Here is a 27189-nt window from a genome sequence, read left to right on the forward strand (position 1 = left end):
TGCAGCCATCCAGTTTGACCAGAACGTTTTGTTGAAGTTGTATTTTCTCCAGAGGGTATTGTTGACATCTTTTTGAAAACCAGGAGGCTGTAGAAGTGGGACTAATGTGTAGGTCCTACTTTCCATTCCATTGATCAAAGAGGATGCCTTTATGCAAGTATCATGCTATTTTTATTACAATAGCTCTGTAGCATAACTAGAAATCTGACATGGTCATACCTCCAGTAGTTCTGTCATTGTAGTGTGGAAATATTTTGACTATCCTCGGTCATTTATATTTCTATGTGACATTTAAGCATTTTTTAAAATTTCTGTGAAGAATACCATTGGAAATCTAATGGAGATTACACTGTCAGTAATTTGCTTTTAGGTGGATCATCATTTTCACAGTATTAATGCTGCTAATCCATGAGCATAGGAGGTCTTTCCATCTTCTGGTATCTTAAATTTTCAGTGTCTTAAGTTTTCATTCTACAATCTTTCACTTCTTTGGATATATTTATTCCAATATGTTATTATTATTATTATTATAACTTTTGAGGTGATGGTGAATAGTGTTGTTTTCTTTGCTTCTTTTTGGAGTGTTTGTTATTTATATAGAGGAAGCTACTGATTTTTGTGTGTTAATTTAGTATCCTGTTACTTTGCTTGGTGTATTTATCAGATGTAATAGTTTCCTGGTGGAATCTTGTGTATACAGTCATATCATCTGCAAATAAGATGGTTTGACCTCATCTTTTTCTAATTGTACCTTTATCTCCTTCCCTTGTCTTACTCTTCTAGCTAAAAATTTAAAAACAATGTTGAACAAGAGTGAGGAGAATTGATATCTTTGTCTTGTCCTTTATTTCAGTGGAAATGTTTTGAGTTTTTCTCCATTAGGGTGATGTAAGCTACAGCTTTCCTTTATGCTACCTTTATTATATTTAGGTAAGTCCATTGTCGATAAAAGTCCTGTTCTCTCCAGGACTTTTTATCATGGATGGATATTGTATTTTGTCAAAAGACTTTTCTGAATCTAATGAAAAGATCTTGTGCTTTTTATCCTTTCCTCTATTTATATGGTGGGTTGTGTTTATTGATCTACATATGCGGAACCACCACGGCATGTCTGACATGAAGCTGCCTGGCCATGATGGGCAAGCGTATTCTTGGAATGGTTTTCAAGTGCTTTATTGAGTTTTTTTTTGTTTTGTTTTGTTTTGTTTTTCCGTCTAGGATCACCAGATATGTTGTCCTATAATTTTATTTTTTGCTGAGTTTTTGTCTGGTTTGTTACCAGGGTAATACTGGCTCCATAAAGTTAATTTTAGAAATGTTTTTCTCTTTTATATTTTAGGAATAATTTGAGGAGTGTTGGTATTAGTCCTTCTTCAAATATTTGGTGGAAATCTGCATTGAATGTATTTCATCCTGGTATTTATTTTAGTTGGGACATTTTAATTACCAGTTCTATCTCACAGGATAAAATACAGTTTTATTTAAATTATTCAATTCATGTTTATCAAGCTTTGGTAAGTTGAACATCTATAAATTCATCCATTACCTTTATGTTTTTTTATTTTGGTAGAATACAGATTTTTAAGTTGTAGTATTGGTGATCCTCTTAATTGACTCCATAGCTGTTGTATCCCTCTGGTCAACTCTAACTGTATTGGTTTGCATCATCACTCTCTCTTTTGGTGTGTACAGCTAGCAGTTTAACAATCTTGTTAACCTTTTCAAAGTACCAACTCTCTGTTTATATGAGTATTTTGTTTGTTTCACTGATTTTAGCTTGATTTTGATGATCTCTTCCTTTATCCATTCTGAAGGGGCCTTGTTTTTCCAAAGGGTTCAGGTAACATCACTAAGTTACTAATTTAAAATCTCTCAAATTATTTAATGTTGGCACATAGTCCAATAATAAACTTTCTTCTTATGATTACTTTCACTTTTTCCATAGATTTTGATATGTTGTGTTTCCATTTTCATTCAACTCTAGAAAATTTTAATTTCCTTCTTGATGTCTTCCTTCACTTACTTTTGGATGAATAGTGTCTCATTAAGCTCCATGAACCTGTCTTCTTTCTGCCTTTTTGTTATTTTGATATCCAGCCTTATTCCATGGTTACTAGACAGAATATGATTTAATTGTTCCTGTATTTCTTGAGACTTGCTTCATGCCCTACTATGTGATCTATTTTGGAAAAAGTCCCTTGATTATGGTGAAGAATGGGTATTCTTTTGGGATTGGGTGAAAAGTTCTATAGATAATCTGTTAGGCCCCCTTGATTTATGATGTGATTTAACTCTAAACATTTTCTATTTAGTTATAACAGGTGATTTATCTATTATTGACTATGAGGTATTGAAAAGGCCTACTCTTACTGCATTTAGCCTGTAGTCCTAAATCTAATGGAGCTTCTTTTTTGAAATTGAGTCCTTTTGTGTTTGATGCATATTTGTTCATTCTATGTAATTTATTCTATGTAATGAATTGTAATATTCTATGGTTGTTTTTTTTTTCCTTTAATGAACATAAAGTATTCTTCATATCTCTTCTGATTCATCTTGCTTTAATTTAGATTTTTAGCTATAAAATAACTATAACTGCTTGTTTTTGCTTCCATTTGCTCAAAACACCCTTTTTTATTCTTTTAACTTAAGGTAGTGTCTATGGATGGCTTTGAGGTGTATTTCTTGTAGGCAACAACACAAAAAAGGATCCTCTTTTCTGAACAAATCTGCTTGTAGTTGGAGACCTTCTCTCCAGCCCTGTTAGTCCAACAACCCACTTATAAAATAAACACACAGACATTTATATTATTTAAACTGCTTGGCCATTAGCTCAGGCCTACCATTGTCTAGCTCTTACTCTTATACTTAACCTATTTCTATTAATCTATATTTGGCCATGTGGCTTGTGGCTTAACAGTACCTTACATCTTTCTTGTCATGGCCACAGTGGGCAGTGTCTCCCTGACCCAGCCTTCTACCTCCCCCAGTTCTCCTCCTCCTTGTCCCACCTACCCTATCCTTCCTGCCTGGCTACTGGCCATTCAGCACTTTATTTATTTTAACCAATCAGAACAACACATTTGACATACAGAACATCCCACAGCACTTCTCCTTTTCTTTTTTTCAAAAAGCAAGGTTTTAACTTTTATATAGTAAAATTTCAGATAACAAAACAATTATCAAGCAAGAATTATAGTTACAATATTCAAGAAGATATCCTATCTCTCTTATATTTGTGAGTCTAAGGTTTTATATCTAACTTATCTTTTATCATAATTGAGGAAATTATAACTATCTAGTCTTCAACCACATCAAAGACCTCAGAAGAATATAATATTACCTGAGAACCAGGAGAAGGATACAAGCAACTTTAAGGAGTCTTGTAGGGTAGACAGAGACAGCTGGCAGCCTGGGCAGTCACCTAATGTTCCTTTGTAAAGTTGGGGCATTTGTCTTCAGCCCACAGGGCTAGAGGCTCTTGGTCATTTTTTTTTGTTTTTTATTAGTGTCCCGTAGAATGTCTGGCAGTTTCCTCTGTGAAGCAGGAACCTGAAGGACCATTTTGTCAAGTAAAGTTCAGTGGTCACCTTTTTATGGGTCCTGCATGTCCAGTGGATCAAGCAGTCCAGGCAAGAACAGTTTTTTGCCCAAATGGCTACTTTTGCCAAGGTGAAGATAAACTCCATATGAAGTGTCTTCAATGCCCATCCTCCTCTCTGAAGTAAATCGGTGCTGCCAGGAGCAGACATGTCTCATTGAGCCCAGCTAGCTCAGTCGGTAGAGCTTGAGGCTCTTAATCTCAGGGTCATGGGTTTGAGCCCCACATTGAGTGCCATTTGTAGTTGGAGACCTTCTCTCCAGCACCTGCCAAGCCCTGTTAGTCCAACAACCCACTTATAAAATAAACACACAGACATTTATATTATTTAAACTGCTTGGCCATTAGCTCAGGCCTACCATTGTCTAGCTCTTACTCTTGTATTTAGCCTATTCCTATTAATCTATATTTTGTCACATGGCTTGTGGCTTACCAATACTTTACATTTTTATTGTCATGGCAGTGGCTGGTAGTGTCTCCCTGACCCAGCCTTCCACCTCCCCCAATTCTCCTCCTCCTTGTCCCACCTACCCTAACCTTCCTGCCTGGCTACTGGCCAATCAGCACTTTATTTATTTTAACCAATCAGAGCAACACATTTGACATACAGAACATCCCGCAGCATCTGCTTTTTTGTGACTCTTTACTGGTGAGTAGAAACCATTAGTATTAAGGGTTATTGAACAATGTACATTAATTCTTGTCATTTTGTTTCTCTTGTAGTAATTATTAGATATCTTTTGACTCATTGTTCTAGTATTGTTTATTTGTTCCTTTGCCTTCTTGCAATTGTTTAACCCTCTCTTCAGACCTAAATATTTCTTCCAATGTCTTTTGTAATGCTGTTTTAGTGGTCATAAATCACTCACATTTATTTTTTTCATGAAAATTTTTTTATTTCTTCTTCAATTATGACAGAAAATTTAGCTGAGTATACTAGTCTGGACTGACATCTATGGTTATCCGTAACTTGGAGAATGTTAATCCAGTCTCTCTGGATTTCATGCTCTCCATTGAAAAACTCTGCTGTTATTCTGCTAGCCTAGCCTTTGTGTCTGAGTTGATTTTTCTCTCTTTGCCTCTTCACTATCCTTTTGTTATTCTGTACATTTAATGCTTCCACTACTACAATATGTGGTGAGTTTCTTTTTCTGGCTCTGGCTATTTGGACTTATGTATGTGTCCTGGTTCTTGATAAGCATCTTCCTACTTAGATTATGAAATTTTTATGATTTTGTTGAAAATATATTCTGAGCGTTTGACCTGGGTCTCTTCTTCTTTTAAGATTTTTATTCATAGGTTTGATTTTTTTATACTGTCTTTGAGTTCCTACATATTCTATACTTGGAGCTTTGGGGGGGGTCTTTGGATTTGAATCTTTGACTAAGTGATACAATTCTTCTACCTTATCCTAAATACCTGATATTCTCTTTTCCATGTGGTCCAATATATTAGCAAGATTTCCTCTGAATTTATTGTTTGAATCCCTCCAATTTTTATTTCAAGTTTTATTTTTTTCAGGGATTATATCTATTTTTTTAATCCTGATTTTTTTTTATCTTGAATGTTTTCACTTCTTCAGCCAATTGTTCATTTGTGTTCTGTGGTTTTCATTCTGACATTTATTGATATCCTGTTTGAAATCTTTGATTGTGCTTATTGTTGTTATTTTGAAATCATAGTCTTATATGTAATCTAAGTCACATTTGTTAGGGAGACTACTATAGAAGTATTAATTTTTGTTGCAGACTATAAACTACGTTAAAGAAATCTTGTCTCTCTCCTGTAAGTGTGTTTGAAATTGTTTTCTGTTGCCCCATCTTGTCAGGCATTTTACCATCTGCAAAAGGTTCAGAATTCAAACTTGAAGCATTTCACTGTTGATGTTGTAATGGGGTTTCAGAAAACATCTCAGCTCAGCTTGAATTAGGTGAGGTTTCTAAGCCCAAGAGCAGATCTTCTGTAAAATTAGAGGACTCTCACAGTCAAACCTCAGGATTCTTGGGGAAGTACTGAGAACTTCTGATAGAATTGGTTATGTGAGTCTAGATACCCTACCTGAAAAGGTGGGCCAGGAAGTGATGAGTTTGGGGCAGTCAGTGGATAGGTGGTCCTTCAGGCGAATGGCAGAGCTGGGTGAAACTGCTGTTGTGGATCTAATATCTGTCCCTGGAGTGAAACCTATCTTGGTTTTCAGGGATGGGTTGGGTTGGCAACATGAATCTACTATCAAGTTAAGGTATGTGGAAATAACTTCAGAAAGACAGGCAGGGAATATGTTCCTTAGGCCCATCATAGGGGTACAGTTTTGGGACTAGTGTCCTTCCCAGGAGAGGGACACTGGGGATTGGTGTAGTTGGCAGTGGGAGTCTCAATAGCTAAATTGCATAGAATGTAAATTAGATCACCATAAAGCTGATAAAAATAATTGCAAAATAATCAGCATCTTTGATTATATAGATCTCTTTGACTTGCCCTAGCCTTAGGTCACCTATAGGTGTGACTGTCTTATTTTAAGTTGAATCCTCTGTGAATATCTTTCTGGGGTGATAGTACTGGACCTTAAATATTCATTCAATATATAAAAATTTTATGCTTTAAAATCATAAATATTAAGACAAAATTTGTCTTTTTATTATATTCAACCTTATAGAACAAAGATCTATAAGAGTCCTATCTGAATATATAGCTTATGGAATAAACTATTCAGAGACGGGCAAGAGAGCAGATGTGCTAGTCAGTGATTGTTGGGAATAACTTGAGTTGCCCTGAAGAGGACCAAAAGTTTCTCAGGCTAGAAACCATCTGATACTGTGCTGTAATACTTTGAAACTGACAGTTCATAACCAACATTCAGCTTCACTTCATATTTTAACTTCTTATTTATTTGTCAAAAGTTGTTCTAATAAATCTAAAACTTATACTGACTTTTTGATATTGCAGAGTATAAATTACAGTGTCAATGATAAATTTCTTCAAAGCAGGGTCTTGCCTTACTGTAACTTTATTATCTCCTACAATGTCATCTCTTAGAATTTATCAGTCAATCAAGATCATCTATGTTTTGTATGCTTAGCACATACCTTTGCACAAATAAAATTCCTATAGAAGTAAAATCTCCTTCATAGGAGAAACAACAGGAGGCTTTTTCCAGATATTTTAGGAATCTTGGAGTGGATATTCTCATACTGCCTTCTTTTAGTTTCTGCTTCCATTTCTAAATAACATATGCACATCAGCATAACCATATATTTTCTTAATATCCTATCAGATGTGCTTACTCAAGAGGAAAAACCTTCTTGAGTGGGTTCAGTTGGCATTTTCAAGCATTCCTAATTCCTGGCATGTTTATTGATCCTTCCTTAAGGAAATCTGTGATGGCACGGAAAAGGATAACCTTCACATATTCCCATACAATGATAAAGAGGTAGAGCTACTACTAATCAAGCTTATAATCTAAAGAAATTGCATTCTGATGAAGGAGCTAGGGGCTCCTGAACCTTTACAGAGCTCTGCTGTTATCCTGGGGCTGTGTGTTTATAGTAACATCTTATGATAAACCTGTCGTGGGACATTTGACAGTGGCTTGTGTACTGCCAGTCACTGGATAATCTAAGTTCATTCCTTTACTTACATATTGGTTTGAATTTTTGGTAATGACATCCCAAAAGAGAAAAGACTGGCATGATAAAACAATAGCAGGCATTGTAAATACCAGGCAGCCTTCACCAAAGTTGAGACAGACAATCTTTGCATGTAAGAACATCATCACAATCTTTCAAAATATGCTATCTAGTACTTCCACCTAGGCTGACTAAGAAAGAATGTGTTTGCCCCAGAACAGGCTGAACCCAGTTAATGGCTCTGTCATGAATTGTGCCTTTCAGATATCTAGCATAAAAAGCATATTCTGCTTCAAGCACTAAGATACAAATGTTCTCATTTAATGCGTGAGTGATTTTGATTTGCCCAATTATTATTCATATTGTTGGTTATAGATACGGCCTCAATGAGTCTTTCAAATCAGTGTGTTCATTTTAACACTGAAGGTTTTTACTTCTTTTTGATATTCTTTGCACTGTATTTCCAAAAAAATAGATCCTACCCTTACATCACTTAATTTAAACAAACCCTATTTTGTGATTCAAGATCATCTTTGAAACAGATTAGAGCATCTCATTGATCTTTTTTCAGCTTGTAGTGCAACTACTTTTCTTTCTCTTGCTCAGTTCTGCCAAGAAAGACCATCTCTGGTACACATGCAAGTGAAACACTTCTCTACAACAGGGTTGACCAGTTGCCTAGAGTATAAGACCTCCTTCACCATATGCATAAATTTTTAAACCTGATGTGAAATTCCACTTTGGCATGAACCTTCCCTTTCTTCATTTCTTGAGTGGTTAGCAAACTCTCATGTCTGAATTCCCACCCCAGCATGCCTTCTAAAATCTCACAGGATATTCTATATCCATTTCTGTGATAATACATTTTTTGAAGGTTCATTTAATATGTTCCCCTATCCATGAGGGCAGGGTTCTTGTCAACTCTCTTATCCCAGTATTATTTCTCCAGAAAATACATAGTTGAGTCTTAAAAGATAATCATCACTTCATAAAAGTGTTATAGAGCTGGGCGGTGGTGGCGCATGCCTTTGATCCCAGCACTTGGGAGGCAGAGGCAGGCGGATCTCTGTGAGTTCGAGGCCAGCCTGGTCTACAAAGCAAGTTCCAGGAAAGGCACAAAGCTACACGGAGAAACCCTGTCTCAAAAAACAAACAAAAAAAAGTGTTATAGAAGCTTAGAATGAGAGAACACAAATATAACAGAGTAACAAGAACACATGAATGATTGGAACAGATCGTGTAATGCTTCGTTAAACAAGAACTCACCCTATTGTAAAAATCAATGGGTAATAACCTGTCTTCTATACTTTTCTAACTTTGTGCTAAATAATAAAAGGGGAGATCAGCTGATATGTCTTTTATGGAGAATGTCCTTGAATTAGAACAATCCAGGAAAATCAGATTTGCTGTCAAACTTGAGAAACTAATAGAGTTCCATTTATCATACCAGAGTAAAAAATAGTTTATAATATAGAACATGTAGGCATTTTTTTAAATGCTACTTATTGCTTGTGTTTTCATGGAAATGTTACTTCATCTCTATATTTAACTTCATATATGTGTAAATTAAGATTCATAACACTACCTGGCCAAATTAATTAGAAGACAGGTTATTGAACAGGTTGCACCTAATGTTTGTGCAAACAACAAGGCCCTTTGCTGACATCAGGGGTTCCAAAGCATGGGACAGTGCCTAACTAAACACAGAGCTCCCATAAATGTTTCTTAGAAGGAACAAACACCTCCACCTCATGCAAGGTTAGTGTATTAGTTGTTTTCCATTGCTGTGATAAAAACATAATGAGAAAGGCAACTTAGAGAAGGAGGAAGAATTCATTTGGGCTTCAGTTTCACAGACTTGGGGTCCATAGTGGTGGAAGCAGCATGATGACAGACTTCAGCCATGGCAACTGAGCTGGAAGCTGAGAACAGAGGGCTCACACCTCCAACCACAGCTGCAAGCAGAAAGAGGGAAGCAAGAATGGAGCAGACTTTGAAATTTCAAGGCTCACCCCAAGTAACACACCTCCTCTAGCAAAGCCACACCCTCTAATTCTCCACTCTCCCGAACAATGCCACCAATTGAAGACCAAAGATTCAAATGCCAGAGCCTGTGGGGAATATTGTCTTTCAAACTATCACAGTTAGCCAGTTAACAAGCAAGAAAAGAGAACTTAGACCAAACCCCAAACTGAATTCAGTCAATTTCACTCTCTTAAGTCATACCACTGCAGGTATCTACAAATTAGTGCCGTTTCCTGGCACCAATCCTGACCTCAGGAGGGCATCCCATTTTCTTCTCTTTATCTTCCTATGTCATGGGCAACACAATAGCAAAACCAAATGGAGGTCTAATCTATCTCCATGCCTGGGAAATGCTGTCAAGGATGTAAGAAAGATGCAGGAAAACAGGGACTTTTAAGCGGAAAATGTGATTGATTTATTCCTAACTTACTAATTACATTTTATTGAGAGAGTTTACATATGCCACTTTTCACTGTGCTCCAAGGAAAAGGAGAAGGAAAGAACATTACAAAGAAGAGTATGCCATTCATGTTGACTAATGAAGGCATCTCTATCTTCTGTGACCACCTTTTCATGTGTTCCTTTTTAAACTGCAATCAATGGAAAGGACAGACATTCTCAGTATTAATGGACATTTGATTAGGCAGAAGTATGCCTCCCTCATGCTAATGATCAGCAATGCTTCTCTGGATGTGAATTTCATTGCCCTGAGAAAAATACCTCTTTCATTTGCATGATTTAAAAAAATCCCTCTCAATCATCTAACATTAATTCAGTTAAACATTTTTAACTCAAAAGATAGTTCAATATAATAGTGCACATCTTTTCCCAAAATTCCTTTGAATTTCCAAGTGTGATACCTTGAAGCCCAGTACCTCCACACACTTTGATGGTGACATTGACTTCAATGGCAAAAGGACTTCTACCCCCACCTCAGCTCTGTCTGTTCTGATCTCTTTCTCAAGCTGCTCAGACCCAAGCCCAGTTGGAAACCAGGTGCCATTTCTGTTACTGAAGTGGCAGCTGCATCTTTTAAATCATTGCCCCTCTACTGAAGATAGGGAAGCTTCAATGTGATTTTCAATAAAGGGGCTATGTCGAGCAGCTGTAAAAGAACCGATCTCATATCCTCTCTTTTATCTCATCTAACACTCACCAAAGACTAGCAGAATATTCCTTGTCCATGAAAATGTGGAATTCATGCCAAAGAACAAGGAAATTCAATGAAATGATTATTTGAGGTATTCCCTTGCTTCATTCCTGTATGAAGCCGTGAAACTTCATGGTTACTTATCAAAAGGCGAGTTATGACATGCTGTAAAATAAGTCTTAACCCTGAGAAAAGGAGATAGTTACACAAACCAAATAGGCAGAAATATAAGCTAGTGACTAACAATATCATCTCTTTTTCACAGTGAACTTTTGGGGAAAATAGCATCTTACACCTATTGTTCTCCTCATTTGTACAAAATGTTAATAACATAGGTGTCCCAGTTCAGAAAAGGAGATGTGGACCCTTCTGGTACCAAACTGCTTTATATTTTCAGAAAGCTGTACATTCTCTCTTTTTCAATAATCACTCTCCAAGAAGCCAAGATCAGGAAAAGTGAACATTGGCTATATTTTTACATTGTGTTTAGTGTATGAGGTACAGCATTGTTTTGAGTTTTCCTTGAGGCTGAACTCATAACAGGAGGATCTAGAACTTGGTGAAATTAATTCACTCAGAATATTTTTTCGTGTGTGTGTGCCACAGTGAATAATGCTAGGCATACAAAACTGAATTGTTTATGGTGGTGTTGGGAGTGATTAATCAGGTAAATACATAACAAGGCACTATGGGTTTAGATAGAACAGAAATACACATGAAGGGCTATGAATCCCCTGCTGGTGGCATGCTGCGGAAGAAATGGGGAAATGGGACCAGTTTCCAGCTGGAAAGACATGTTGGCTGCATATTGCTTTCTAGCCTGAGGTGCACATTAGAGTGAGGTGTTAGGAAGAAGATCTTTGACTTGCATCAATCCTGCATAGGTACAAGTGGAGAACATTGTAGAGAAGGCCACATTAGCCCTCTTTTACACTTCAGAATAGAATGAGGGGTTAGATTGGAGTGTCTATATTGGGAATTCAGGGCGTTAGAGCACCAGAAACTCCAATTTAAGATAGCCTCTTGACATTGAGCATACAAAAGTTTAAGTTGCCCATCAAGTCAACATTCTATTTTGATTAGGTGATACGATAATTTCCTTTCTGCTTTAAACTGCCTACTTATCTGGTGCTATGTAACAATATCTAATGCAGAACTATTATCATATGCAAAATTCTATTTATATTACTCTATTCCATTCTTAAAATCACTGTGAGTTAGACAATGTTAGCATTTGAAAATGACTAGCAATAATATTTGGGTAAATTTGTGGTGACAGTGTGACACTTGCATGCAATGGTGTAGAGTGTGTCATCCGCTCATGATGCTTGGACTATCTTTCATCTAAAGAAACTGTCATTTATTTTTTGATGGAAGCATTTGAGAATCACCCCACATGTGCCTATTGTTTTTGTATTAAGCAATATGCAGAGATGATGTTGTCTATTACCCTTTCTGTAGTAGAATATGAGCAACTGTTCTTCCCACCTGGCTATGACATTTCCTAGACAATCCACTTCCAAACTTCCCTGATCCCTTTTAGTCCCCAGCCTCTAATGACCACTATTCTTATCCCCAAGTCTATGAGTTAGGAGCCTTTTGAGATTCAATACATGAGTAAAATCGTGTACTTCCATGCCTGGCTTACTATATTTCTTATCATGGCTTATTTCATTCAATATTATGCTCTCCAGTTCTAGCCACATTGTAACAAATGACAGGATTTCTTTCTTCTTAAAGGCCAAATAACAGTCTAGTGTATGTTAGTAGCCTGTTTCTTTCTTGATTCATTCATCACTGAACACTTTGGTTAGTTTCATACCTTAGACATTACAAATAGTGCTAAAATAAACATGGAAGTTAGAGTGGTTTTCATCAAAGTGACAAACGCAGACGAGGATAGAGAGAACGCAATACTCTCATCAGCTAATGTGGGAAATATAAATTAGCACAGTAACTATGAAAAACAATATGGGTGGTCCTTGGTCCTTGATATATTACTATTGCCATTTTGGAAAGTAGAAATGAAGAACGAGTAGGTAAAGGGATTTCCCAAGGTCACGCATCTGAAAAATGGCAAAGCCCATGCATGCTGTGTCCCAAAAACTTCCCTCCAATTACAGTGTCTAGGTTATTACATACAAATGCTCACCTCTTAGTCTGCCACCATGCTTAAGTAATGAACAAAGCATGGGGTTCAAAGCAGTTTCAATGGGAAGAGTTGTGATAACCAAGGAAGATAAGGACAATATGTAGCTGCCTGAATCTTACTATCAATTTGGATTCTCTTTTCTCCAGGGTCTTTTTTTTTTACTATGCTACCTCTCTGAAAGTTTGTAAATGGCATAATAAGTAGCAAAGCACTGATGGAGTATTATATAGACACTGTCTTACGATGTAAGTGGTAGAGAGGGAAGAGTTGATCAATTTACACTCTGCACACATGTGCATCCATAGTACTTCCTGCCACAGTTACTGCCAACCACACATGAGGCCAACTGGATGAAGCCCTTTAATAGGGCCATGGTCCCACCAAGCATACTCTTCACAGCTCATGGGCATATAAGTTTCTGCGAATGAATGAATTCTGAGAGAAAGCCGAAGTAACACATTAAACAAAACTGTTTGGGGTGAAGGTGGGTTTCTGCAGCCTTCTGTCCCCAAGGTATCAGTCTACCTCACCTGATCTGAAGGCTTGCATTTGCTCTGGTCCCCTTTCCTTTTTTTTTTTTTTTTTTCTTCTTAGTTTTAACTTTTAATTTGTAAATACCACATCTGTTAAAATGCTAAGAATCTGAAAGCTAACACAGTGTTCAAGTGAAATTCAATCAGTGGTTATATAGCATAATGTCATAATATTTTCCGTACTATTTTCTCTTGCCTTATTAATATAACCATCAGTCTATTAGTTTTAACTGCCTCTGAAGACGGAGCAGATGTCTTCAATGAATACTTCCATCCATAATTACCCCTTATTTTTTTTCCTGAGAAGTTCAGCTAATTCACATCCTACCAATGTATATGAAAAGTTTAAATGATTTCTCCCCAAATGCATTACCTTTTCCTTATCTACATTAAGTTCCATCTGTCATTACGGCGCAGTCTCACGCTTTGATTAGATCCTTCTGGAGTTTTTAACAATCCTTGCTAGTTTTTTTTTTTCTTTTTACTAACCTAAATAATCTCACAGCATTTTATAGAAGAACTTTTTAACAGTTATGACTTTTTGCCAGTCTTGCCTCTGTATGGATTTGCTATTAGTATTGTGTATGCATAGAAATGTGTTAAGTGTGATGATTCAGCAATGAAAAAACAGAGCTACTTAAAAAGAAAAAAAAAACCAAAAGCAATAAAATCAAGTCTGGAAGCCTTTTACCTTCTTTTGTGCGGTGTTAACATACATATGTTTCTGAAATAATTTTGATTAATTGCTACCCGAAGAATTAAGGAAATTCCCATAGGCAATTATGCCTTTGACTCAAAATTGTATTGCCAAATCTTTAGAAACAATGATAATTGGAAAAAGACTCTTGACCTTCCATCTATGAAGATGTTTTTTAAACTAAAACTGATTTTAACATTCTGAGCCACTAAAGGGAGTAATTTGCTGTATATCCAAAATCCAACTGCTTTTTCCTCTCAAGTGCACATCCAGGAACAGGGTGCTATGCTCTCACAGACTGTTTTCAGGGTGATAGACAGCGGTGAACTTCCGGTTGTCAGTATCACTTTTTCCTCTTCCTACTCAGAATCACTGAGTCTGTCTGGCTTCCTGAACTTGGGAGTCATTTTGACTTCCAATTCAATGCAAGTATCTCTTTATCAATTCACTCAAAAACAGTAAATGCATACTCAGCCTCTGATGAGTAGAAGTGTGATCATGAACAGCATAGACATGGTCTCTGGCCTTCCAGATGGGCCCAGGATATGTCATTATCATTGAGCTGGAGTCATTTGCATCCCTAAGGAATGAACTAAAATACAGCTTATTGAAAAATAATTGTCTTTGGCATTATGTTAAGCTATTTATCTATATTAACAATATTAGTATTTATTGATACTTTAATTTATATGCCTGAAGGATGAAGAATTTTGACATTATAGGGATTAAGGGTTACACTCAATGCAATCCATGAACTGAAGAATAACCCAGAACTGGAATTTGGGCACACTGCATTTCAGCCTCTTGATTTTAGCTTAATTTCCTGTCCATACTAATAACTATTCAGAATTTCACTTCTCATTAATTTGCAATCACATTCTTGAGTCATGCACTCCATTGTTCTGTTATTTGACATTAGGAGTACTCATTTTTATCTCATATAGAAACATCTTAAAGTATTGAGGCCAGTTTTCTAAATTGTTCTATTTCCCCTCCAAATTTAACTTCTCTACAAGGAATCAATCACAAATCTTTAGAATCTCTTCACTCACTCTTAAAAGGAATCACCACAAGCAAACTTCTGTACATTTGAGCACTTTCTCATCTCATGTGATGCCCATCATTTCCTGGATTTGTGTAAAATGATTCTTGATTCCTTTAGAAAGACTGGAGTTTGGTGAAATCAAAACATGCCATGTTTTATTAGGAAACACAGCATGGATAGGTTAGAAAAGGTTAATTAATCAGTTAATTCTTCTGAAATCTGTTGGATCAATTAGAAAGCTAATCATTTCTTGGTGATGTAAATAACTATTGTTTATTGATCAACAGTTGAGCATTTCACAAAATTAAAACTATACAATAAAAATTAGCATTTTCCTTCTTCAGAAATACACAACTCTTTCCAAGTTTTATTTACAACTTGACATGCTAATATCCTTTGAGAATATGATCTTATGTGCCTGATTTCTCACATCCAAAAGACCATAGGAACATACTATTTTCACACAAAGCCAAGATCAACTGCAAGCTTGGCACATGTCTGAGAGCAAAATGCTTAAAGCTATTCCATGGGGAGAAAGGAATAGAAGGCAGTGCAGAGAATACAGCCTTGGGACAAAACCAGAAGAGAGGTAGGCTCTGACAAAGGCATCATAAGGTTTGAGAGATTCACACTGTAAGATAAAGGAGACACTACTTCCAGGAAACACAGCCTTAATGACAGCCAGCAAGCCTGTGGGCAAGTGTATGTTCCTACAGGACACGTGAGCTTTGTCAAATCTCTAGGCAGTGCTCTACAATGCATTGAGGGAAGAGGATGTGACAGACATGAAATTTTGCCTTTACAGAGCACAAGTCTTTGCTAGATGCACGCATGTGACTACATATGACCAAATGTGTGTGCTATGCATGAATATAACTACATATCTGTTTGGTTGTATTCCAGCACACTGTTCCTAGCTCAACCCTTTCCTTACCTGTTCTGAGAAAAAGCTCCATGCACAGTCACAACCATCATGCCCTGGGCAACAGTTGAAACAATAACCAAAGTTTGTTCAGTCTTAGAATGATTAGGATTTCACATACTCTTGCAATGAGATGATGCTCTCTTATATCCTTTCCTTGCCTCTTTTTCTAGTGAGTGCTATAGGCAGATTATTTTAATTGGTATTCCTGTTATTATAATGTACAGCTCTTTATAACATTTTAAAACCTATACTGGTGCCTCTATTGACAAAACAATAAAGTAAAGTGTTTTCCTTAATGCTAGCATTAGGGTTAATCCAAACCAGGCTTCAAGAGAGAGATGAGGAAAATGCCTAGAGGAGTGGATTTTCTTTGCCCAGATCATTAGCTGGGCAGTGAAACTTCACATGTTTGCAGTGTCGGCCATGTCCCTTCTTTAGGGTAGAAGCACAAGCTTTCACCATCTAACAGGAACACTGCAGTCATGTGATGCACATGCTTTTTGCATATTTTATCTAGATTGAAATTAGTAGAAATACAGCAATACTATGTGGCTGACTTTTTTTTTTTGAGTGCTTGGTTCCCTAACGGTATGTTCAATTTTGCTTCTGGAAGTTCTAGATTTTCCAGAATATCTTTTTTTTTCTTCTTAAAAAATTTAACCTTCATTTTCATTTCCTGCATATGGTTGATATGTTTACATGTATGCCTGTGTACCAAAGCTGTCACTATCGACAGAGGTGAGGAGAAGGTGATGGATCCACTGCAATTGGAGTTACAGATGGTTGTGAGCCACTGTATGACAGGAATTGAATCTGAGCCCTCTGAAAGAGCAGTCAGTGCTCTTAGCCACTGAGTCATGTCTCCAGCCCACTAGAAGTTCTTAAATATTTGAGGCACCAAATTGTGGAGTATGGTAGGATAAATAACTCCTTTTTACCATTTTCTTTCCTTCATAGTCTTTAATTTCTGTCTAGGCTTGGTCACAGATCTGCTGCTGAAGTGATACACTTAGATATTTTGCTAAGATGAGCTGAACGTATTCCCCAAAGTGCTTCCCAGGACAGGCTTGAGTGAGCAGAGTTCGAACTGCTCTACCCATCTGCAGAAGACGGTATTGCTTGTTTACAATAGCTTCATATAAGGCAACTCATAACATTTTAATTTAATGGGATATGTAACTCATGTTTCAATTAAAAGTAAAATTATTACGTTCCTTCATTTGTGTGATTTTTTTTGATAGAATAGTACATTTATATGGTAATTTTCCAAAGATCAACTTTATTTATCGGTAAAGAGCTATCCTGTGATGGTTGTATATTTTCTTTGCTTCTGAAATGTTATCACATTTAATTGCCTGATCTTATTTGGGTTGCAATCATAGTCATTAATTAGCAGGAAGGTGAGGGACAGCACCATATCTAACTCTCTGTTATGGCTGCTTTAATGAGGAAAATACCTGCCATCATTTTAAAGGCATCCTGGATACGTGGCAAATGCAGCTTGCTGTAACGTTCTCATTTAGGCTGTGAACATCAAAGGAAATTGATGTCAGGTGTGAACAGAAGCTGTTGAATATATCGGCTGAGGAAACTGAGTGGTGCGTCTGGGTAGGAGAGATGAAGGGCAGCTCATAGCATTAACGGAACTACAGGTAATTAGTGTAAACTTTCAGTGCCTGGTGTGTCTGTGGAACAAGAAATACATTATTTATATTTATCCACTATGGCATCACAGAAGTTTAAGTATTTCTATTGTTTTTTTTTTGTTTCTATTTTTATGGAAAAAAGGCAGGGACTAACATTGAATAATGAAACCATATTATTTGCATGACATATTTTCAAAGACTATAAGGAAATCAGTTTTGAGGCAAAGAAAAAGTATACCTTAGGATTACTGCTAAAATAGCAACTTATAAGTTAGAGCCCACTCCTTGATTTTGGACTGTATTATTTATTAGATTCCAAGAAACAAATGGGAGAATGACTGATTAATAATATAAGTGGCTTTAATAAGCATTTCTTGTGGAGTAAAACTCAGCACTCTAAATGGTGATATTTTAGTAGAGTAGATCTTTTAAAAACTACACTTATATATGATGCATCTGTAATTCAATGTGGCAAAATAATATTTACATTCCCCAAAGACTGTTACAATATATTATACACAAAAATGAGCTTGTACAAGAAATGCCAAACTACAGATGTGCTGGCAGCAGAGGCAGCCTCTGCGGATTGCTGTGCATGGTAATCCCCACCCGTCTGGAGAAACCACCCTTCCTCAATTGATAATTAGAACCAATGTACTGAATATAGCATGGACTTTCCTTGGCTTTTAGGAATAGATTGGAACTTGACCCATTTTTTAAATGTGTAGGAGTTCCTTGTCCATGCCTTTATTTCACCTGCAGCATTAATTTGATGAATCTCGTCTTCAGCCAGGAAGGGCTGTTCCTCTTGGAACTATTTTATTTTCTAACAAGAACCAATATTTTTCATTGTCCTGTTTGCAATATGGAATATTACTCTTTATTTACACACCGGGGTCACTTATCTGTGTGGATTTTATTGTTCTGTTTCCTTAGCATCTTTTCAATGGAACAGATATGCTTCAGTTACACTGTATACTCTGGAGATTCCATGTTCATAAACTTATACAGCTTAGATATGCCAAGGTTCTTTGGGGAGTAACATGCTGAGTGCCCATTTTCCTAATATCTGTGATATTTATAATTGTGGAAGATAATTATCACAATATTATATGGCCACAAGTAGTCTACAGCTGTATGATTGAAACCACAAATAGCTTTAGATAGATGTTGCCACTTAATTAAAATTAAGTTTAACCTATTATTTCTCAGTTGTACAAGGCATACATTATGTGCCCAATGTCCATAATATATGTTTTATAACAAATGTACAATTGTGAGAAATCCAACATCCTTTTTTTAAAACAACTATTCAAGCCACAGATGAGAAAGCAACCCATCTAAGGCAACACCACTGCCGAAGACATAGAACTAGTTAATGACAGAAATTTAACAAATACTCCTTTATAAAGTTCTGTGGCTTCAGACTCTGAGATAAGTAATCATACATGGTCTGATCTAAGCCATTTCATGAAAATCCCAAACTCTCCAATATGAAGTGGATTCTGTTTCTGTTGGCCTAAGTTATTGAGATTTCTGGAAGTCATGTCCTTGATTTCTGGTCCTTGCTTTACCACACTGCCCAGGTGACTGATTTGTTATTTGTCATTTTAATTTCTTCTCTGATAAATGGGGATAATCATGTATGTGCTCCTAAGAATTGCTGTTGAATTTACACACACACACACACACACACACACACACACACACACACACGCGAAAAAAAATAGAGCAGGAACTATATAGAAACCACTAAATTATTCTATCTTCATTATTTTTATAATGTTTTTAAAGATCTATTTTGTTTTCATTCAGGTGTGTGTACATGCATATGATTATATGCTGCACAGTGCACATACCTCCAGGGATGAGAAGAGGCCATTGAAATCCCCTGGGGATGGGAGCTACATGAAGTTATGAACTGTTGATACTGGTGCTGTGAATTGAACCCAGTTTCTCTGGAAGAATATCAAGTGCTCCTAAACACTGAACCTTCTCTCCAGCTCCCTGTTTTTATTACTTTTATTGAGTCATTCAGGAAATCTGCTTTTAAGCAGAAATATGTGATCATACTTTCTGAAACAAATATTAGCTAAATATTAGAGGTTATCTTTATAGTGCTCATGGAGGGATCAATAACACTTTATGTGGAAACTTTCTTATGTTGATCCGAAGCTCAGCTCCATCCTTGCAGCTAAGATGCAATCCCAGTGACAGCATTTTGTTGGTAAGTAGTGGTTACATGCCATGGAGCCAGACTCACTGTGCTTAAATCCAAGTTCTATTGCTTAATGGCTCTTAATTATTAGATCCTTAAATGCATTTCTATTGGGAAGATCAAATGAATGCTTCTCTCAGTGAATTGTGTAGAAAAGTGTTTGGTGCATATCTGGCACAATACTGTGGCACTTCATAATCATTCATTTGTTTTAATTATCAGGCTATTGATCTCTAATCAAAATGAAATTCTGGAGATTCCATATTGGAAACCCTTCTTTATTCCTTTATTTATTTAATCCATATTTGTTGATGGCCTAGATTTTAGTGTTCCAATGAGCACTTTTTAAAAAATTTCCAAATAAACAAAAACTATACAAGGTACTGGGAATTTTCATGTAACAAAAGAGTGAGGAAAACTTCTTTGGGGTCTTATTTCCTTACTGCCTAGCTAAACAGTTCTAGCTAATCCTGTGAGATCCTATGTATTTTATAATCCAACCATTCCCGACTCCAAACTCCTTTTGCTCTTGACAATGGGTAATGCCTCTAATTTCCCTACATCTGTCTTGCCCCTGAGTTGTCCCATTCACATTCAGGGTTTCAATGGCCATGTATGGATTGCCAATAGCCAAATGCTGAGTGTCCAATACAGAGCCCAATCTGAGTTTGAGTCCTGTCTGAAGACATTCTTCCTGGTTCCACCTGGAAGTGCCATTGAGACATTAGTTTGACCTCAGATTCAAATCCCTTTTCCTCCTACTAACTAGTCTGCTCACCCACCAGAGCAGTATTCCCAGGGAAGGGCTAATGATGCACCAGGCTCCCAAGTTAGCAATATGGCATTATTTGACAGAGCATTCCACTTTCTGGTCCCTCACATTTACTTTAAATCCAGGTTTTTAAAATGTATGTGGCAATAAATAGCATTTGTAGTAGGATGTATAGTATTCCATCTTTCCTAAGTGTGTTTGGAAGATTTATCAAAGTATAATTAATGTCACAAATACTAGAGTACCCTGAAAGACTGAAGTTTGACATCTGGGTCATCTCTGACTTTTCCTTATAGCATATTGATTGTCTCACTTCTAATTTGATAGTGGAAACGGCCAACACCAATTGTCAGTAGCCTATGGAAGCTCAAAGACACTGCTCTACCTGTGGTATTTCTCATAGGAAGACATACAGATTTGGGGATGAAAACATAATTTATTTAAGGCTATGAAAAAAAAAGAAAAATGTGAGTGCAAATGTGGGAAATGTAAAAGATGAAATGTGTTGGGACAATGTGTCCTGGAGAACAGATGGCTGCTGGGGGAAGGGAGGTGGTTGAATAACTGTCCTGAAAGAAAAGGAGAGTCTATAACAGGGAGTATCTATATAAATCTCCCCAGCGTGCTAAGGAAGAGAAATTTAGACTAGATGTTGAACTGAATTCATTTCAGAACTCAATGCCTTTGGGAAACTGGACATTTCCTGTAGCATAACTTCTTTGGTCCTCTCATCTGGGAGAATCCATCATTGATGAAATGCTGGTACACAACTTGCTCCTCTTGAAGCAAATGGACCACAGAGAGCTGGGAAAAAAAACTGTTCTCAAATATTTTTGCCCTTTTCACAATTGTTCTTGTCTTTAGTGTTTAGCTAAGAAGCAGGATTTTATAATCATTATTTTATCCTTACCAGTAACATGTCCCTTCATACTACATTAAGTGTAATATAGAGCTAGATAAGAGGATTGAGTTTACTGCTGTGGGAGTATTCTAAATGTTGACCCTGTTAATTTTAATAAAATTTGGAAACTCAGCCACATTAGATAAAAGAAAACAGTATATTATCAACCTGGTAGGCATTAGACTCAAAGGGCATTTTAAAATGTTCAGAATTCCTCTGCAGTGTGGATCATTTCCCATTGTGAAACTAAACAATAGAAGAGACTTCCTAATGCCTTTCAGTGTGTCCACTGAAGCCACCCCATGTAAATGTGCAGTAGTTAAGCGATCTGAAACACTGACCAATTCCAAGAAGAAGCTGTGCGTTCTAGAGATGTCCTTGAAATGTCATTTTTTCCCAGCAGATTCTCCTGTCCATGAGAGCCAATATCAACACAACTCTAGATCTTCTCTTCTTCCAGAATGATCTATGAGAACAAAAGATGATGACCTTAAATGGATATGCACAGGAAACTAATGGCATGCAGAATCTAACAGCCACATGAATGTGATGTCCTGTGGTAAATGGCTCAAAGCCAAACACTGGGAACTTGAGAGCTGAAACAGAGGGGAGAGGAGAGAAAGTTAGAGGGGGAAATTACGCTTTGTTTCTTTATGTTATCCCCATAACCCATAGCAAAAATACAATTAGTACTTGAAAGGATAGGAAAATGCATCAACTTAGGAGTCACAGTGACCCGATATAGGTCATTTAATGTCAAACACCAGCATAGCTGAGACACAGTTAAGAACACCTTTCGTCCTGATGATGCACAGCTCTGAAATTCCATCACAAGACCGCCCAGGTTTCAGGAGGGAAACAGTGATGAGATTCCCTAAGGAAGGGGCATTTAAAAAGATACTTAGGGGCTCTAATGAGGTTCTGACATTTGCAGCATTTTTTCTTAATCTAGAAATACATGACTCAAGTTCTCATTCACGTAGGTGATGTAGGAAGGGACAATGTCTAATTGAATTGACACAAAATTAGTCTCTAAAACAGAGTGGTAGAAGAGGGGCCTCCCATAGAGCAACTGTGAGCAAATACATCTTTGCGTCTTCTACTGAGAGAAACATGTCACTCAACACACACACACACACACACACACACACACACACACACACACACACACACATACACACAGGCACCATTCTCTAATAACTTAGACAGGCATTCCTTTGTGGAAAAAAAAAAAAGGTGAAATGACCAGAGGAATTCTTCAATTGTAGCCACTTTACATGTATTGATTTATTGATCCTCACTGTTGTATTAAATTATAAATCCAACATCAAAAATTATGTGAAAGCAGAAGTTGCTTTCCTATGTGAACTGGGTAATAAATACCATTATTCTTTGGAATATGACTTAGTGATAATCAGCAGACAGTTAGAATAAGATTTCAATTGAAATTCTATCAAAAAAAAAAAAAAGCAAGCCTGCAATCACTCAGATAAAAGGAAATATATGATAGCTTTCCACAACTATTAGTAAGAATTTAATTGACATGTAATTGGTTTAGCAGACTAGCTTTTCAGAACAGAGGTACAGAGATTGGGGCCCAAGCACTGATGGGCTGAGGGGTCGAGGCTCCACGGTACAAATATCATTTCATGGGATGACCACAATTGGCTAACTCCATGCTATCCCTCTTCTACAGTCTGGTGAGCACCACTCACACTAACTTGTAGAATATTATGAATCTCGGGAGGAGTTGAGCAGAATCTTGCCAAGGTCTTTCTGGCATCTATGTAGCACTGTTTCTCCTTATGGTTCACGAACCCACCTCCACCCAACCAGAAATCAGAAGCAGGTTCAAAATCCAGTCAGAACAAAACTCAGGGGACAGTTGGGTATGCCTTGAAAAGAGCAGTTCAGCTATATCTTGCTTCCTTTCTTCTCCAGAAGCTTCAAACATGAAAACTGTTCTCCCTTCTCAGGAACACTTAGGTGCTTTGACTTGCATATTGATTTAGTCACTTAATTTATTAATTTAACACCCTACCATATCTCAACAAATATTTGACATGGTGAATTTTTTGTTTGTTTGTTTTTGGGGACAGGGTTTCTCTGTGTAGCTTTGTGACTTTCCTGGAATTCACTCGGTCGCCCAGGCTGGCCTCGAACTCACAGAGATCTGCCTGCCTCTGCCTCCCGAGTGCTGGGATTACAGGCGTGCGCTGCCGCCGCCACCACCACCTGGCAACATGGTGAATTTTAATGTTCATATGTGACAGTGTGTGTATATACATAATATATGTGTAATATATACATGTATTTTGAGAAATTCTAACATTTCTTCAATGTCAAACAAAATATGGGATTACAAAACAAAGTGTAAGTATGACCTGAAACACCCTTGCCACTGTTTTAGGACCCAGGAGATGACTATAGTATTACTGCTGCTGAATCTGAGAAAAATTAGTCCAGCTCCTCAAAACAATACTTTTATGTCCTTGGAATACTATTTTTCTCTCAGAATCCCCAGAGAAAGGAAAACATTCTTTTTGATTTAAAGAAAACAGCAAAATGTTATTAGAGAAGCACAGAGGCCATGGGCCATGTAAATGCATGTAAAACTGAGGGCTCTAAGGTAACACTAAAGGTAAGTTTCCACATGAAGCTGTTGGCTTCTCTGAGCAAACAGACACATGCTCATTGGTCTCAAACAGGACATATACCCAAATGCTCAGCCCGTCTTTTATAGGAATGAATCATTTTATCATAGGAAAATAAGAAAAATCTGTTAAGTTCATCTCCTCAGGATGTATGACAAAATTACTTCAAGAATGCAACCCTCTGCTAGGCAGGGGTGTTGCATGCCTTTGATCCCAGCACTTGGGAGGCAGAGGCAGGCAGATCGAAGCCAGCCTGCTCTATACAGTGAGTTCCAGGATATCCAGTGCTATATAGAAAAACACTGGCTCAAAGTGTGTTGGGGGGAGTACAACAGTCTGGAAACACCACCTTGAATTTGTTGACAGTTCTTCCATCAAAAAGTAGAGCTAGAGCTATTTCTTCTTGAATATGGTCAATCATAATGACTAATTTTTAATTAATGTAATACAACATGACTTCAGAGGTTAACTTAGGAAAGCATTCTTCTAAACTGCATTCCCTCTTAGGACCTACATGCCTTGGAACTCAGGCACAGTGTTGTGAGGAAGTTCAGGGGCCAATTGAAAAAGCCAAGCTTTGGTATACTAGCCCCAGGCAGGGCTGCAACACAGCCTTCTGAGAGACAACACAGCTTCAAATAACTCCCCCACTGCCTTGAGCTTTGGACTGATTTCTAATGGAATGGGATGAGATACCATGAATTGGACTCCAAAATTTCCACAGGCAGAACAAACACTGGTAGTAATGTTCTGGGTCTCTGAGTGTTGGGATGATTCATTCCTAGAACCTGATAGCAACATCACTAGGTCATGTTAACTGCTAATACACAGAACATTTTGACCAGAATAACACTTTCTCTTCCTTTTTTGCCCACTTCTCTGATACAACAATGACTTTTTTCAGGAGCATTGGTGCTATTCACACCTGTTGCTTTACTTGATGTGAATGTGGCTAACATACTCACTAAGGTATTAGAGACCTGAAATCATTATACTTCCCTGAGTTGGAACTTTCTTGCACCTCTGACTATGATGAACTGTTCACTTTAGATAATGAGACAGTTGCTAAACTAAGCACAAACATACTGTTTTAATAAAGACAGGAGCTAATTAAATATCATATGAACATACATATATCATTTAGTGCATTTTTAATGTTTCATGTGATACAGAAATGTAGGATATAGATATTATAGGTTTAAAGGGTACATTATTGAATCTGCTTTTAAAAAGCAACAACTCATTTGAAATATTTTACATTGCTATGGATTTTAGTTCATTGATACAAATTTAAAGTTAAATTTGTTAAACTATATGTATATTTCTACTCTTGTTTAAGGTGTATGCTTTTGCAAATTCATTTAAAATTGTAAAATATAATTAAGAAATACAAATTAATAGTCAAATTTATAATCACATTAGTTAAGGTTTTTAGGTATATATAGATACACTTCAATTAGGTAGGTAATCTTCAAACACTTCAAAGACCTACAGAATATGGCATTTAAAATGTTTTAAGAACTCAGACTTTTCTGGACAGTGAAACAAGTTTACTCCCGGCAGCACTAATTACTTCAAAGAGGATGGTGGGCATCAAAAAAACTCAATATGGAGTTTGCTTTCTTTGTGGCAAAAGTTAGCCACTGGACAAAAAAAAAATACTCTTGCCTTGACAGGATGCTATATAAACTAGACATGCAGGACCCATAGGAAGGTGACCACTGAACTTTGCAAGGCAAGATGGTCCTTGAGGTTCCTGTTTTGCAGAAGAAACTGCCAGACATTCTACAGGACACAGAGAGAAGTGACTGAGAGACTCTAGGCCTGTAGGCTGAAGATAGATGCCCCAACATTACAGAGGAACTTTGGATGACTGTCCAGGCAGTTGGATGTCTCTGCCATTTCTAGAATTATGGAAGTTGCTTGCAATGCACTTCCTGTTTATTCAGGTAATATTATATCCCTCTGGGGTCTTTGATGGAGTTGAAGACTAGATAATTATAATTATAGTTTTCCCTAGTCATGATAAAAGATAAATTAGATATAAAACTTTAAACTCTTAAAAATAGTATAGATGATAAAATATTTTCTTTAATTTTGCCAGATACAAATAGACTAGATGTTGTAACTGTAATTCTTGCTTGATAACTGCTTTGTTGTGTGTATTTTACTATATTAAATTAAAAACCTTCCTTTTAAATTAAACAGAAAAGGGGAAGTGTGTTGGAGCCCACCAAGGTTTCCTAGTGGCTTTACCCAGCAGGACTGCATAAGAGGATGATTAGACCATGGGCCTGGGTACCAGGTGTTTGGTAGGGTCTACGTTTGGTTGTATCTAGCAAGAGGAAATCTTTTGCCTCGCCCCTTGACATTGTTATAAAAAGCCCTTTGAATAAAGTTCCAGTGCTCTGTCTTTCCTCTCATCACCTAGGATCTCTTTCTATCTAAATAGTTCTCACTTCTCCCTGTTCAAGAGTAACCTGATCTTAAAAGTGGGGGCTGGTCCCCCACAGAAGTGCTGTGAGATGTCTTTCTGTATGCTGTGAATATATGTGGCTCCCACTGGTTAATAAATAAAACTGTTTTGGCCTATGGAAAGAAAGTTTACAGTCAGTGGGAAATCCAAGCAGAGATACAGAGAGATAAAGGGCAGAGTTGGGGGAGATGCCAGCTACTACAGAAAGAGCAACAAGTTGCAACAAAGTGGTAATGCCACGGCCATGTGACAACATATAGATGAACAGGTTTGGGTTAATTTAAGATGAAAGAGCTGGCTAGCAGGAAGCTGAAGTCATAGGCCATACAGGTTGTAATTAATATTAAGCCTCTAAGTGATTATTTTATAAGCAGCTGTGGGACCGTGAGGCCAGGTGGGACCACAGAATCTCCCAGCTCCATTTCATATCATACTCATCTATGAAGTATGGAAAATAATCTAGATCTTTAAAAACTAGGCATCAATAACACCCCTTAAGTCAATAACCCTCAGACACCTCCCTGCATTAGATATAACTGAGATCTTATTAAAATTCATATTGCCAGGTTTCATGAATATCCCTGAGTAAGTATGAACACAACTCAGGAATCTGTGCATCTGCTAAAACTCATGACCATAGTTCTCAGTGGAACTTGAGAACTGAGGACATACATCATGGCAAAGAGGGACTCTCAGTTGACTCCAAGGAGCACCTCCCCATTTCTAACATTAGGAGAACTGGCTGTTCTTGCAGAGACAGGGGTTTGGTTCCCA

This window comes from Onychomys torridus, chromosome 18, assembly GCF_903995425.1.
Source record: "Onychomys torridus chromosome 18, mOncTor1.1, whole genome shotgun sequence".
Lineage (NCBI taxonomy): Eukaryota > Metazoa > Chordata > Mammalia > Rodentia > Cricetidae > Onychomys > Onychomys torridus.